This window comes from Pangasianodon hypophthalmus, chromosome 7 (genome assembly GCF_027358585.1).
Source record: "Pangasianodon hypophthalmus isolate fPanHyp1 chromosome 7, fPanHyp1.pri, whole genome shotgun sequence".
In the NCBI taxonomy this organism is placed as follows: domain Eukaryota; kingdom Metazoa; phylum Chordata; class Actinopteri; order Siluriformes; family Pangasiidae; genus Pangasianodon; species Pangasianodon hypophthalmus.
Window position 1 is genome coordinate 18,126,135 of NC_069716.1, and position 14,963 is coordinate 18,141,097.

Consider the following 14,963-nt stretch of genomic DNA (forward strand, 5'->3'; position numbering starts at 1 on the left):
ATGTAGATTTAGATCCCTAATGAACAATCCAGAGATGACAGTGGCAAGCAAAACCTCCCGGAGCCAACATGAAAAAGAAACCCTGAGAGGAATCAGACTCAAAAGGGAACCTCTTCTGGGAGACAACAGATAGTGGGATTATAAATGATTACTCTGTAGTATACTATGAATTCAAAGAGCATGAAGTATATTGAAAATATGTTCATTATGAATGTCATAGTCTTTATTATTACAGCAGCATTCCTTAGGTACAATTCTACAGATTATCCACTGAAGAAGGGAGATAAACTGTTTTCAGAGAGTCTTTAGGGTATCAATGTGGGACCATCCACAGCATTTGAGAGTAACTGACATTGTATTAATTGTGATAACATTCATTACTGTGAGAAAGAAGTTAACTAATGAAATTATTAATAAAAATATTACATGATATTATATAATAATTAGTTTTCCACTTAATTTATTTGTCCAGTTAAGTTCTCTTAGCAGTGTTTGCCAAAAAACTGCACCTTGGTGTTATTCATCTTCATTATAAAGTGATGTTTTATATTCAGAAAACACCAATTATAATTGGAAAACCTCTGTGGTTGGTAAAGGGTTTCAAGTTGTCAGATTTAAAAAATGAAAAAGATCTAAAACCCAAATGCCTTAAAAGTGACTTAGCCCTTGGCAAATGTGTACTCAGTTAATCAGTCTCGGCATCATAGAGAGAAGTAATTTGCTCTTGTACGTTCTTACATGGCACATTTTTGAAGCTATGCTGCCTTGAAGTGCAATTGACTTTCTCTAGATGAACAGCATGACAATGTTTTCTACCTAACCACCTTCAGCTCTTTATCCTAATTGCTTGTTTACCCATCATACATGTGCATTTGTTTTTCTTAATGGATATTTTACTCTTAATGATGGCCACTTTACTTTGTTTATCTTCCAACTCCCTGACTGTTTGCATATTAATTTGAGACAGCTGGATATTGCTGACTTACTGAAAGAGGTTAAAAGGCTTGCCATGGCAGGGTGAATGATACTGGGCCAAAGAGCATTTTTTTTCCTCTTAAAAAATGTCAGAACATGTAGCGGTCTTGGACTAATTAGGACTACAGAAGTGCAACTTTAAATGAGGCCTGTGTGGACAAAAATAGCAGTTCGCCAGCTCACGATCTCAATATACTATTAAAACCATAAAATATAAATTGGACAGGAAGTTAAATTTCTGATAAATTTAATAAACATAATGCAGTAAGTAGCTCATATTTAATCACCCAAGGTTGGACTGGGTATTAACTATTTTTTTAGTATAACATAATATATTAGATAGTATGTGCAGAAAACAGATATTCTGCAACTCAGTAAACTACATAAAAACTATACATACTATACATACATACTATACAAACTACATTATTAATGAAGAAATCTGTGTGTGTAAATTTATTTTTCCAGCTTAAACCTGTCTATTAGACTACCAAAATATCCATGAAATAGAGTGTATCGATCTTAAAAGTATTGTGGGAAGATAATAAAAATCGTTCTTTTGGTATAAGGTTTGCTAGTTCTCCTTTCTCCAGTGTGCTGTTCCTACGGAGACAGTGAGATCAGGAACTGAACTTTTGCTTTTATATCTTTATCTAACTGACTGTGGCAGGGCAGCACCCCCTTTGCTTAGAAACCTCTCTTATGGAGTTTTAATTAGCATGTTGCAGCTTGGCTCCTGTGCCTGGAGAAAGTTTGAGTTTGGTAAAAGCTAAGCAGGTGGAGTTTGCTGTACCTCTGTTTCAGTAGGCGAGTCCTCTTTCTGTCGCTCTTTACATCTGTGTTGCTCCAACAGGGGGTAACAACCCACATGCCAAATTGGCTTTCTCCCTGGTGTTTCTCAATTCTTGTGGTTAGAAATACCTTTATGGAAGAGTAATCGCTGAGAAAACCAGGAGATTGTTATAATTAAAAAGACAAGGCATCTCATTGCTAGTCTTTGGCTGCTTGACTGATCAGAAACGTTAAAAATAGTTTATCTCTAGAAACTAAGAAACATAGCAGATGCAGGTGGTTGTATCCATGGCCCAACATGTGACTAATGAATTCTTAGACCAGTAACTGACATTCCAGCACACAACAAAGAGCAATAATATACAAAATTGAAAATAGCACCACATATATGCAGAGAAAGCAACACGAAAATAGATCAGCCACAACATGTAATCATGTCATGTATACATTGGAGTCATTTTCTTATAGCATCTGTATCACTGACAGTTAATTATAAAGCTCCTTTTATTTAATAATAAAAATAAGAACATGAAGAAGAAGGACACTGAGCAAAAGTTGCAAAGCCAACTTCCCAAAATCCTCTTCAGAACTAATTTCTACCCTTGAATTGAATATTGGTTTCTTTAAGAGTCCACTAAAACAATGGACGTGTTGGTAAAGACATTAACCTTGCATCCACACAACATTAATGCACCACTTCCCCTTTCTTCACATCAGTCCTTAATTGTTTGTAATTGATGTAACAATTAGAATGTGACCTATAGTACAAAATACATTTCACCCTCTGCTTGGGTTCTCTCTATCTTCATTAGCATGGCACCAGTGTGGCGGTTATTATTTGCTGAGCAGGATCCCAGTCTCCTGGAGGAATGATTCACAAACCTACAGTCAGTGACAAAGACCGAATGAAAAGAAAATAATTTCTTATGTATTAATATGAACTATTTAACAACTGAATTATGAAATATTACTTATGGTGTCATGAGTTGCTAGGACAGTATACATCCAGAGATGATACCATTACCAGTAAGTGGATAGCGTGGTGATACAGTGGGTAGTGCTCCTGCCACTTCACAGCTCCGGGGTCCCTGGTTCAACCCCCTGTGACCATGAAAAGGATAAAGCCATTACTGAAGATGTATTAATAAATAATTGATTTATAGCTGGTAATTGTCATGACAACTTCCAAAATGTTTGATGCCATAAACAGCTTATATCATAATTTTTGCTGCATTTGGATTTTGCTAAGTTGCATATGTTTTCAGGCAGAAAATCTGATGTATGTGTTTTATGATACATACACTTAATGAAGACTAGCCTATTTAAAACCATGGCATGGGAAATGTAGTAACACTTTATTCGAAAGTTACTTAAGGCATTCATAAGCATTGCATAAATGTTCTATAAATCAATGCTCGAGAATTCACGAAAGTCTTATGTCAAATTGTGTTTTGACATTAAAGGTTTTGTGTAACCCTTAATTACCATTATTAGTATTGTGATCTAGTTAATTACGATGACTTTTTATCCTCATATTGCAAGTTATCTGTTTGTTTTTACTAACAGCACATTTTTACAATCCTGATAAGGTATAGAAGGAATACATAGAGCTTCATAACAGTGCTATAAATGTAAATTTGATTACCATTTTAGTCTGAGGCACTCATTTGGCTGTCAAATGGGCTTTGTACATACATGAAGTTGTATTGGAGTGATTCTTTATAGTAGTATTTAATGCACATGAACCACCAGCATGTCAGTTGAAGAGCGTTCACTTTCATGCTCCTACTTGAAAAAGATAAAACAAGTACTCTTCCCAAAAGGTAAAATAAAAAGGTGAATATTTCCTAAAAGAGTGTTCAATAATTCTTGAGTGTGATATTAGTAAAGACCAAATAATAGCTTCCAAGATACGATTAAAAAAATCATCAACCCATAAGGGTAATTGAAGTTTTTTTCTCTTTTCTGTCTTTCATGCAAGAAAATCTATGCACTTCAGAAGCACTTTTGTCATGTCACAGGTTTTGACATAAGCCTTACATTAAATGCCCACAAAAATATTTATGCAATAATGTGTTGTGAAGGCCCACCCTTCAAAAGTGTCAGTGAATATACACATTTCTGACTAGCTGTCAGGTGTCCAGTCTTATATCAGGAAATCTCAGAAGGAAGTCATTTCACGGCATTAATGTTTTAAATCAGCAACCTCAAAAGGTGTTACCACGTCACAGGACAAATAGTCATCAAGACGTTATTCTCGTTTCTAGGAATTTATTGGCTTTTGTTCATATGAGTCTTTCTTCCAATTTGTTGGGAATTTTACCAGGGCTTATCCAAGTTGTTTGTCATGAAAACATCCTATGTTTTCATCACTGGTTTGTGTTCACACATAATCTCTTCCCAATGATAAAAATGCAGGTGTGATGATTTTCAGTTGAATTTATCAATGCTATGTTTTCATGCATGGCTGCAGTTTGAAGGTAGGACTGGAGCTTCTTAGCATATGGGCTAGACAGTGGAATTAAATTAATCACTTAAATGCAGAGAATCATTGTTAATTCATTATCAATCATCCAAACACAAGATAAAAGATTTGTAGAAAACCTTTCACTGTGGTTTGTTGTTATGGTTACTGGTTCATTAGTTAATTGGTTGGTTAAGAAACAATGTTTTGCCTATAAAAAATCCACATCAATTTATTTTTATAATCCAGTCGAGTTTGTTGACTAATCATTGAAGCTGTAGTCTATAGACTTCAAATAATGAAGTTAAATCCTGGTATAAACAGCATCACTCAGACTTCATCTTGCACTGCATAAATAAAAAGATGGTTAATTACTGAAATAACCTTTTAAAGCATTATATTTGGCCATGCTCAGCACAATCCCAAAAAAAGATACAGGTAAATGTCATCTAGAAGACATCTAAAATAGAACCTTAATTGCCCCAGAACTTAATTATTTTTCTCAGCAGATATAACCTTTATGACACTATGTTGCTCCCTTATTCATTACCTCCCTTTTCTTTTAAAAGACACACACACAGATGCACACAAACACACAGGTGTTTAAGGATGACCCGGATGGTAGGGCACGTAGCTTAGCAAAGCAGCAATGCTTCTGGTTGGCTCAGTGAAGCAGTAAGTGTGTCCGAGTCCCTGCTGGATGTAATGCAGTGCCTGCTCAGCCCTCTCTCACTACCCAGCCCTTCATTAGCTGCTTTTAATTGCTTATTTAATGGGCTCTCCTTGAGCTCAGGAGCCATGCTGTGAGAGCTAGACTTCAACACTGCATGCCAGTAGAAACACAGCAGGGACTCCACAGATTCTGCCACCACCATCACCACCACCATCACCAGCAGCACCATCATCATCATCATCATTTGTTTCTCACTCTCAAATTTGTAGGATGTGATTAGAGTAGAGTAATCAGAGTAGCTTTTCTGACAGACATTTTAATAATAAAACAATAATAGATTGTATTTATAATGCTTTTCTAGACTGAAAGTGGCACAGGATGTAAAAATAAGTGAGAACATCAAAGCATAAAAAGAATATATTGTAGATAAGTTACAACACAAAGAAATACAACAAAGCAAAAGCACATAACATGACAGATGATGGTAGTCCCAGCAATACGAAAGGATGCTAACTATTGGTGTTAAAAGCATTTCGAAAAATATGGGTTTTAAGAAGTTTCTTAAAACTGAAGTGAATTTTGCTGCATTTATTCAGCCACCACTAGGATGAGAATTGATTTTCTTTTTATTGTTCAAATGCTGCTAATAATGCTTACTGGCTCTACAAACCTCTACAAAAAAGTTCTCAAGATGCAGTAACTGAAGCCATTTTAAGTTACTAGCAAATTAAAGTTAGTTCAATGTAAAACCCTCAGTGGTAATTTCAGGATCACAGTCATAAAACACCTGCTGTGTCATAAATTAAAGAGATCTAATCCTGTAGTCGTGCAGGTTTGTCACATTGGATAAGAAAGTGGCTGCTTACTGCGGCTGAACTGACTGCAGTGGTCATGTGCTGATTGAAATGCTATGCACCAGTGGAGGCCATAAATGCCAAACTGCTCATCATGTTTCTGCACGCTGCAGCATGCCAGAGGTGACCTTTCCACTGTTCTGCTCCATCATGTCACCCTTCTAACCGCAGGGCAATGCCAGTGGCCCCACCATGCCAACCACAGTCACTGTATCAAACCTTGTACTAGAATCCATTCTGCAATTAGGAATACAGTAAAAGAAAGAAAGTAGAGTATAAATAGGTGGAAAGCTCTTCATTTTATGATAAATTTGGAATTTGTATAAATATAATTTGAATAGTTTTTTGTGGCCTTATATTGATGGTTAGGACATTACTTTTATTATAACATTAGTTATAATATTTATAATATTTATAATATATTATATGTCCATCATGTCACAGTACTGTCATTAAAACCCATTGTCCAAATATGAGTATGAGCATTATATACATACTGGATACAGTAACTGACAGTACATTAAACAGCAGAGTACAGAGTTTAATTGAGTTCTTCATTGTTGCAAACAAACACTGAGCAGATTTGGTTTTCGACAGATTGTATGCTTTCTTATAATTTTGCATTAATCCATGGAGCTTGAATTCAGTTTGCATACATGACTGCACATCAGAGAGCAAAAAGAAATGTCAATGCCCCTTTTTTTACTCTGAGAACTTAAAAGTATGCTGGCAAGTTTGAAAACAATTCAGTACCACAGGAAGAATATATGTCTATAAGAAAAAAACAGAATGCAAAGTCCATAGCACTATGTTCAATGGACAATCTTCTTTCATTAGCTGTGCAAGAAATGTGCTTCTCAGGCTGTATATACTGTATACTCACTGGCCACCTTAATAGGAACACCTACCCCTGCTTATCTATGCAATTATCAAATTAATCAATCATTTGGCAGCAGTGCAAAGCATAAAATTATGCAGATACAGGTCAAAAGCTTGAGTCAATGTTCACATCAAATGTCAGAATGGGGAAACGTGATTTCAGTGACTTTGACCATAACATGCTTGTTGCCACCAGACAGGCTTATTAGAATATTTCAAAAACTGCTGATCTCGTAGGGTTTTTATGCAAAACAGTCTCTAAACAGCTTAAACAGAATGGTGTGAAAAACAAAAAAACATTCAGTGAGCATCAGAACAGGGTGAAAATTTCTCACTGATGAGAGACTTCAGAGATTAGTTTGAGCTGGCAGGAAGTCTGCAGTAACTCAAATCCCCTAATGACTATTTACAACTGTGGTGAACAGAAAAGCATCTCAGAAAGCCACATTACCCGGTCTTTGTCCAATCTTCAACTGTCCAGCTTCCGTGAGCCTGTGCCTTTTGTATTTAAGCTCTTTTTCTGACACCTGACGACAGTAGCAGATTACCTTACCACCTGACAAGTCACCAATTCAGTCAGCAGAATACCAGCTAGATGTAAGCACTCATGGGGAGTGGGCGTGGGGGGGTGGAAGGAACTGGGCATTGGGCAAGATCTGCATCATCTGCAGGGCTAATGCAATTCCATGCAGGCTCTACAAAAATGCACCAGATGTACTGCAAGTCCTCTGGCGGGTAATAAGGGTGGTATATCAGAAACAAGAGATGCTAACATCATGGAGTAGAGCAGGAGGCCAAATACGCTCCTGATCCCAAAAGACTCTGTTTACATCAGTCAGTTCCACCAGATTAGATTTTTTAAAATTGAAGGCAAAATATTCTTCAGCCTGATGGCACATAGGCTGTCAGAGTACCTGGAAGGAAACCACTTTATTGATATCCCTAGCAGGAATTCCAGTATTTTCTGGGTGCCTGGCGCACATCACCATGATCTGGTTTCATCCAGCCTGCCAAAAGGGATGGATAGACCTCCATGTGGTGTTTCTGGATATCACCAATGCCTTTGGCTTATTTCCCCACAACTTCCTCTGGGCTGCACTTTAGGGCTGCTGGGTTACTTTGGTGTTCCAGAGTAGGTCAAAAGCTTTCATGACATCCAGCTACGTGTGACTATGCTACACCACAGAGTGGCAACATCTGGAAGTGGGTATACTGGTTCTGCTTCTCTTCATGTTGGCCGTTGAGGTGGGTAGAAGTTGGGAGAGGGGATAAAGTTCGGCCTAAGGCTCCCTCACATCAGAGCTTAAATGCTGTAAGGAATTTAGCTCATTTAGATTAAGCTGATGTATTCTCCACCAATATATGTAAGGAAATTAGCAGATCAGCTCAGAAGGGGAAATTTGTAAACTTAATCTTTTAATAGCTGATCAACTATTCGTCGAGCGATAAGTTGAAATGAGTGTATTTATTAATTGTGTATGGGATATTACCTCCGTGGCCACCGGCAATAATATCCTAAATATAGTAAAACACTATATTAAGAGCACAGTAACAAGATCGGCAGTTTAAGGCAATAAATTTGAAGCACAGAGACACAAGACACTGGCCTTTAAAAATCAGATGAGACTTTATTACTATTCTAAAACACAGAAACTAATATAACACACCCACACACATGTAAACAGGAGTGAAAATGGCTTTGAAAAGAGAGTGAATGAAATTCCAAGTTTCTAGAAGTTTCTCAGACCATGACCTGAACGAACCATCAACTTAGGAGTTTGATTTAACGTTCGCTTCGTTTAGAAGGGTTTTAAACTTGTATTAAATGCACCAGTTCAGCGAGAATCTGGAGGTACTATACTTGCGTTTGTGTTGCCAGGGATTCCCTCGTTGCGTTGCTGTTTGGAAGGAGTTTCCGGCAATGTTGATTGGTCGGCGGTCTGGTTGGCCTTATGTAGAGTCTCGAAAGACCAATGGGGCTGATAAACAGAGTGAGGCACGAACCCAGCGGAGTCTCGTAGGCGGGTTGCAAAACTTTGATATGGTAACAGTGGTACACAGCTGTGCGAAGGCGAGCGTTGGAGGCTTTGCAAGAACCAGTCTGGATGCGGAGTCTCGGAGCAAGCGTGATCTCCCTGTGATGAACTTCTAAAGCTCTTGGTTGATGAGACTTCCTTCAGATGTGGATGGAGACTCTTGCAAAGATGTGTTGGATGAGATTCAGAGTTTCCTTTGTGTCAGGGGATTTTAACCCTTTCCAGTTGGGCTGACCCCAAAGTGTTTGCTCCAATCAGCAGGATCTTGGGGCAGGGTGTAAACTGTATTCTCCTCCTCTGACACTAATTAACATTCTGGTCTCTGAGTTATGTGCTTTCCAAACTTTGCACAAGGTTAAGTAAGAACTTTGTTAAGGAATTTGGTAACATGCATGTAATACATCGTACTCAACTTCACGTTATACCAACCCTTAAGAAATTCCATAGTGATCACACACATACCAAACATGACATACCTGCTGTTATTGATACACACGAACACTATGATCCCTGTTAAACGATCAAAAAGCATCATAATGACCTGGTGGCTATAAGCATGATACATATACAGAATGACATTAAAAGAGGCAACAAGTTTCCAACCTATGGTGCATCATCTTAAAAGTCATTGTCCTTACAGGAGATGTAAAGTAGCCTTATGTAGTCTGTTAAAGCTGGGTTCTGTGGAATGTGTGAAGGGTGGCGAACTTTGTGTTTCTGCGGAGAACAAAGGTCTCATTCCATGATGGTCCTTGGGTGAGTTCCCCCCTCCCCTTTTCTGTAGTTATCAGTTTTACCATCGTGTTAGGCGAGCCATCTGGTCTTGGCCAACGGCCTAGATCAGTAAGTTTGACAGAGGTTCCTCTTGGCTGAGAGGGTTCGTCCTCTGGTCAGGGATGTCCTGTCCATTGCTGATTGTTCACAGGACAGTTGAAATCCAGCAATCAGTAAACAAGTGATTATTTACTTGGGTCTGCAAAGTCTGGGAGCAGGATTCCTAGCTTTATGGCTTCTTTGCTTTCCTTACCTGTTCACTTCAGATCCTACAATGCACAACCTAAAAACACACACTAGAATCAGGGCAAAAATATCGACCTGGATCAGATGAAGAGCAAACCCAAAAAGTCCAGAAGCATTTCCATAATCAAAGGGAAGCTGTCAGAACAGTGATTCCACATTTGCAATGGACCAATTTCAACAGTGGCCAAGATGCCCATCAAGAGCCTGAGAATTTGGTATGATGCGTCTTTTAAAGACACACAGCAAATAGAGCAGCTCACGCAGGACCCATTCAGTGACCTTTAGAGAATTAATAGTACCATACTCATTGGCAAACTGATGCTCTGTTGCCTGAGCTGACAGAGTCTACTTATAGCCATAGTGGCCCTCACTTTGTCAACTGGGAGGATGTGGACACCAGCAGAGGCAGCCCAGCAGGCAAAGGTGGCACACCAGCACAAGGAAAAGTACAGCAAGGGAGGGGAGGCCACAGCCAAAATGCCTACAAGGCTACTCCAATCCAGCACCGTACTTTTGTGGTGGAGGAAGTGCATTGACAAGAGCAGGGTACAAGGTATATAAAGGCTGTCATGTAGGCAAGGCAGGGGCAATGGATGTGACAGGAGGGAGCAGAGAAGAGTAAGATGTCCTGGAAAGACCTGTGGGACATACAGTATAAGCATTTAGCTCAAGCTTCATTAGTATTGAGAGTTAGAGTTGTAGCTTACTAGGCTTCTAAAAGAGTTGAGTGTATGAGGCTGGGCTCATCGGCATACCATCAAAGCCCTCTACAAAGCTGCTGCCAGGGCCTCTGCACAAAGAGGAAAGACCCCTCCTAGGTCCCAGCCATCAAAGGGAGTGTACTTGAGATGCCAGTTTTCACAGCTGAACCCTCTGAAGATGTACTGACCAGAAACACTGAGGAAGGATGGTGCCATGAAGATGTCAGCATGATTCCTCCAGAAGCTTTACAGAAGCAATTCTCAGGTGTGTTCAAACCCTACAGGGATTTGGTAGTTCTGTATAAAACAAGTATAAAACAAGTGGTTCATTTTGGTCAATGTGGACTTAATTTTACTAATTGATGATGTGAACATTGTGCACATGTTGATTATTTGGCTTATTTGGTCTACTATTAAAAAATCAATTAATACTAGATTAAGTTTGGTAATGTTACTTATAATGTATTAATGCTGAAGTTCAAGGTTTTTATGTTAACCAATGTTACATAGTTTCAGTTAAGAGAACCTTAAAGTAAAGTATTAATAGAAAAACTATAAGAATTAAAGAACCAAAAAAGTAAAGCAGTTTAGCTGTGGCAACCCCTCTTAAAGATAAATAGTGTGTGAGTGTTTATGTGATGATTGGAAGTAGGGAGAAGGATTACAGAAATACTGTTTTCAAGATTACAAAGTAAGCTTTCATTCCTCTTTCCATTATGGATCACTTAGACATTGATTTATCTAAATACAATAGAAATGCTATGATACATAACCACAAAAACAAGACCAAATAACTAAAACTTATTTGTTGAAATCTTGTGTGTGTGTGTGTGTGTGCGTGTGTTTGTGTGTGCCCATGTGTGTGCATGCACATGTGTGCATGTGGAGCTGTAATTGTACTAAGGAGTAGCAGGTGCTCTCGACTGGGTGTGGATGAAGACAGATGAGCTGCTTATATCCTCTTTATTAAGAAGATGATCTTTTATAATTCTACCCACCTGCACCTTCACAGATTTAGGAAGAGGCAGCCCAACTGGCTGCCCAATAGTCAAACATGTTTATTCATTCGTTTTCAGAAGTGCAGTAATGATATTGGCATGTGGTGCTACACTTGATCTCAGCGGGAGCTCTGAGTTGAGATGATTGTGTCTATGGAAAAAGGTGAGGTATGCCGTATGAGAAGTTTGAGATGCTGGGAAGCAGAGATAAATAGCAGAATTACAGCGAGGAGTTGGGTTGATCAGAGGACCAGCTGTGGGAAAAGCACAAGCTCATATACACATTGCCTTACCCCACATGGTGCATTCAACTCAGTTTTTGGTTGGAACCAGTGGTATTCAGTGGCACTAGAGGCAGTGAAACACTGTTCAGTCATTAGTAAGAAACTGATAGATAAGAGAATGATAAAAAAGAACATATCAAAGGCCATTTAGATGTGATCAGCAAGCAGGGAGGCTGAATCCTCTTGAGGCCTGTCTCCTGAGAATATCTCAGTCTTTCCTGTCTTTTTCTCTTTCTCATTCTCTCTCATTTAATGAAACATTTTGATTCATCTCTATCAAATTAGAAAAGGATGCCAGGGAGTTGGGTTGACTGTATCCTAGTGTTTCAGTCATGTGATTCTATTGTTGTAGTCACCATATTTGGGAGTGAACTTCTAGCTTTGCCATACAACGTGAACATAACAGGTGAGCAACGACTGAAATTACTCACAATTAGGATCATGCACAATTAAAAAATTGTGCATGATCATAATGTACTTCCCCCAAACTGATGATTCCACATAAACAAGAAGAGAACAAACCACTTTTTATAATGGTAAAATAAAATTTTAATCCCTCACTTCCTTTATGGTTATTGCAAACAATAACTGTCAATCCCTGACCCTATTTGGTCTTCAAAATCGCGGCAGTTATATAGTATGACATCACAAGAAATGCTAGGATAAGTGTATGGCTATGACTAATTATGTATATGTGTACAATCAGTGGATACAGAATATGTGAAATACCATATATATGTGTCTTCTGGTTATCCAGATGAACTAATTTAAGATAACTAATTTGATGTGTCCATTGCAAACCCAAGTATCTACTCCTTGTGACTGTGTGTTTCTCCCTGGTTATAAAATGTGTTCGGGCATGATTATTAGAGCGAGATCACAGCCTTGAGCTCAGACAGAGGGAGAGTTGCATGTGCTGAATGAGCAAACCTCTCACTGCCTGCTTAACTATGGCCATGGAATGGCAATATGTTATAGTTATTCTTTAAACATTTCTCCAAGGTCACAGTGAGGGCTCTGGCAGCTGCAAGGCTAACTTGGAGTGCTATATCTCCAGGTCCTGATGCACAAGGTGACAGAAATCAGGCATTCCACTCTGCCAGTGTAAGGAGAATTGGGACAGCAAGAGCACATCTCTAATTCAGCTCGAAACTGCAGTCCATGTAGAAAACACAGGTGAAGTGTTTGTGTCTTTGTCTGTCTGACTATGTGCCCACATATGTATATGACAGGAGGGTTAAAGCTTCAGTTCATGACCATAGTCTTTCATTATTTGACAGGTACCTACACTGGTCCATAATCCATAATCCAATGTCCATAATCATTGTATAAATATTTAATAAAGCAACACTGCTAAGTTAATGAATGTCTTATATCAAAACTTGTAAGCTGACATTAGAGGATTACTGTATGTATGTACTATATTTCTTTATGCACAAGAGAAGAGAAGACTTAATTATCGTTATTGCCAAATGTACAAGACGATAAATTGTTGATCCTCGTTTAGCAAGTTAATAGTTTGTCTTTTGGCTGACAGCACATTCATGAAGACATCTATGAAGTATCCATCAGTCATCTTTCCTTCTGGAAAAATCAAGACAGGAGAATTAGATGGTTCTGACTATTCTTTAAGATATTGAACTTTTATTCAGAAATAGCCTTGTAGTTTAAAAAAAAAAAAAACAGTATTGTTGAGCTCCCGAGTGGCACAACAGCAAATCAGGAAGTTGAAGAATTTGAATCCCAACAATACCACAACCATCCATGGCTGGGAGCTAAGGGAGCAAAATTGGCTGTGCTCTCTGGGTGGGAGAAATGGCATACACTCTCTTCTCTGTCAATCACAGTGACACTAGCCAATCTGTGAGCTCATGTATGAGAGAGTAGACAGCACCTTCCACCAACTGTCCTGTGATGCAGCATGAGCAGCAGTTGGCTGGCTTCATGTTTCTCAGCAGAAGCATGTGTTAGCCTTTATTCTCTGTGGTTGGCGGGTGGGAATTGGCAGATGCATAGGAGCTCCTCAATAAATGCAATGTTAGTAAGGTACTTTATATGGTATATACATATAGCAGTGCAGTGTACAATTTCACATATTTAAGAAATCCATACTTCAGGAAAATTAATGATTTGAATGTCCTTAATAACCTTAATGTGGTAATCAGTTTTTGCATTTATGATGTTGTTATAGACCATTTATGGATATGGATATGGATATATGTCTTTATCTGCCTATCATAATTCTGTATGTGAAATTCAGTCCAGGTTTTCACCTTCTTCATCTTTTTTCATTTATTCATATTTATTCAGAAGTGAATTCAGAAGGAGCCATGGCCCTAACTAACGGAAGTGGTTCTTTATAGCACTGAAGTCTTTATCAATCAATGAGGTTTAAGGATCTTTCAGGGACTCCAGCCAAACAAAATGCCTGCCAGAAAGCACCACGTTAATAAGCCTCCATTAAGAAATTATCACTGGTGTTTTCAGGCTTTTGCCATTGCAGAATCTAACTGCCAATTACGCAGCTGTATATCTGGAGGCCCCATTTGCTACAATGATTAGAATTTTTTTCACATGATTTCTGTTTCATGACTGTAACATCTAAGAGGAGAAGCTCAGGACTCAGCTAGCTTGGTTCAATGCTTATCTGATTCCCAGAAGACAGAGGTGAAGACAAAGCTGTAAGGACTTTTCCTCAACTGGCAGCTTTCTTTTTCAAACAGAGAGAACAAGGAGATGATCTTATTGACCCAGTGGATGCCCTTTGCACATTGCTTCAAGAAAGGGGTTTCAACCTGGATGCCACCAGACATTTTCTCAGAGGAAGAACTGAAAGACAGGCTAGTGAATGGTGAAATGCTACAGTTTTCAATGCAATGTAAATGCCCTTTGTTGGCATGACATTGCCAAAGTCTATATGGTGCCAAAACATGGATTTCTTTCAAGAGGTTTCTAAGGTGCCATTTCAAATGACTTTCTAAGGTGCCATTAAGAAAGGACAATTGATTTTAGAGATACTTTTGGTGATTAGACACATCAGTCAGTGTCAGAATTATCTGTGTCATCAGTTCGTCTGAGCGGCTGTATTCTCATCTCCTTTTAAATGGGGCAAAATCAGCAGCATCTCTGCACTGCCTGTTCCTTTTCCAATTACTAAACCTAATTGAATATATGCAAATCATCACAGAAATTAAAAGCCACCTGCCAGGCGACCCCCCAGGGACGACCTACCCTCGCAAAAATCCTCCCAACAACCTCAAGCCGCCCAACTGTTGTTCCAGTGATAC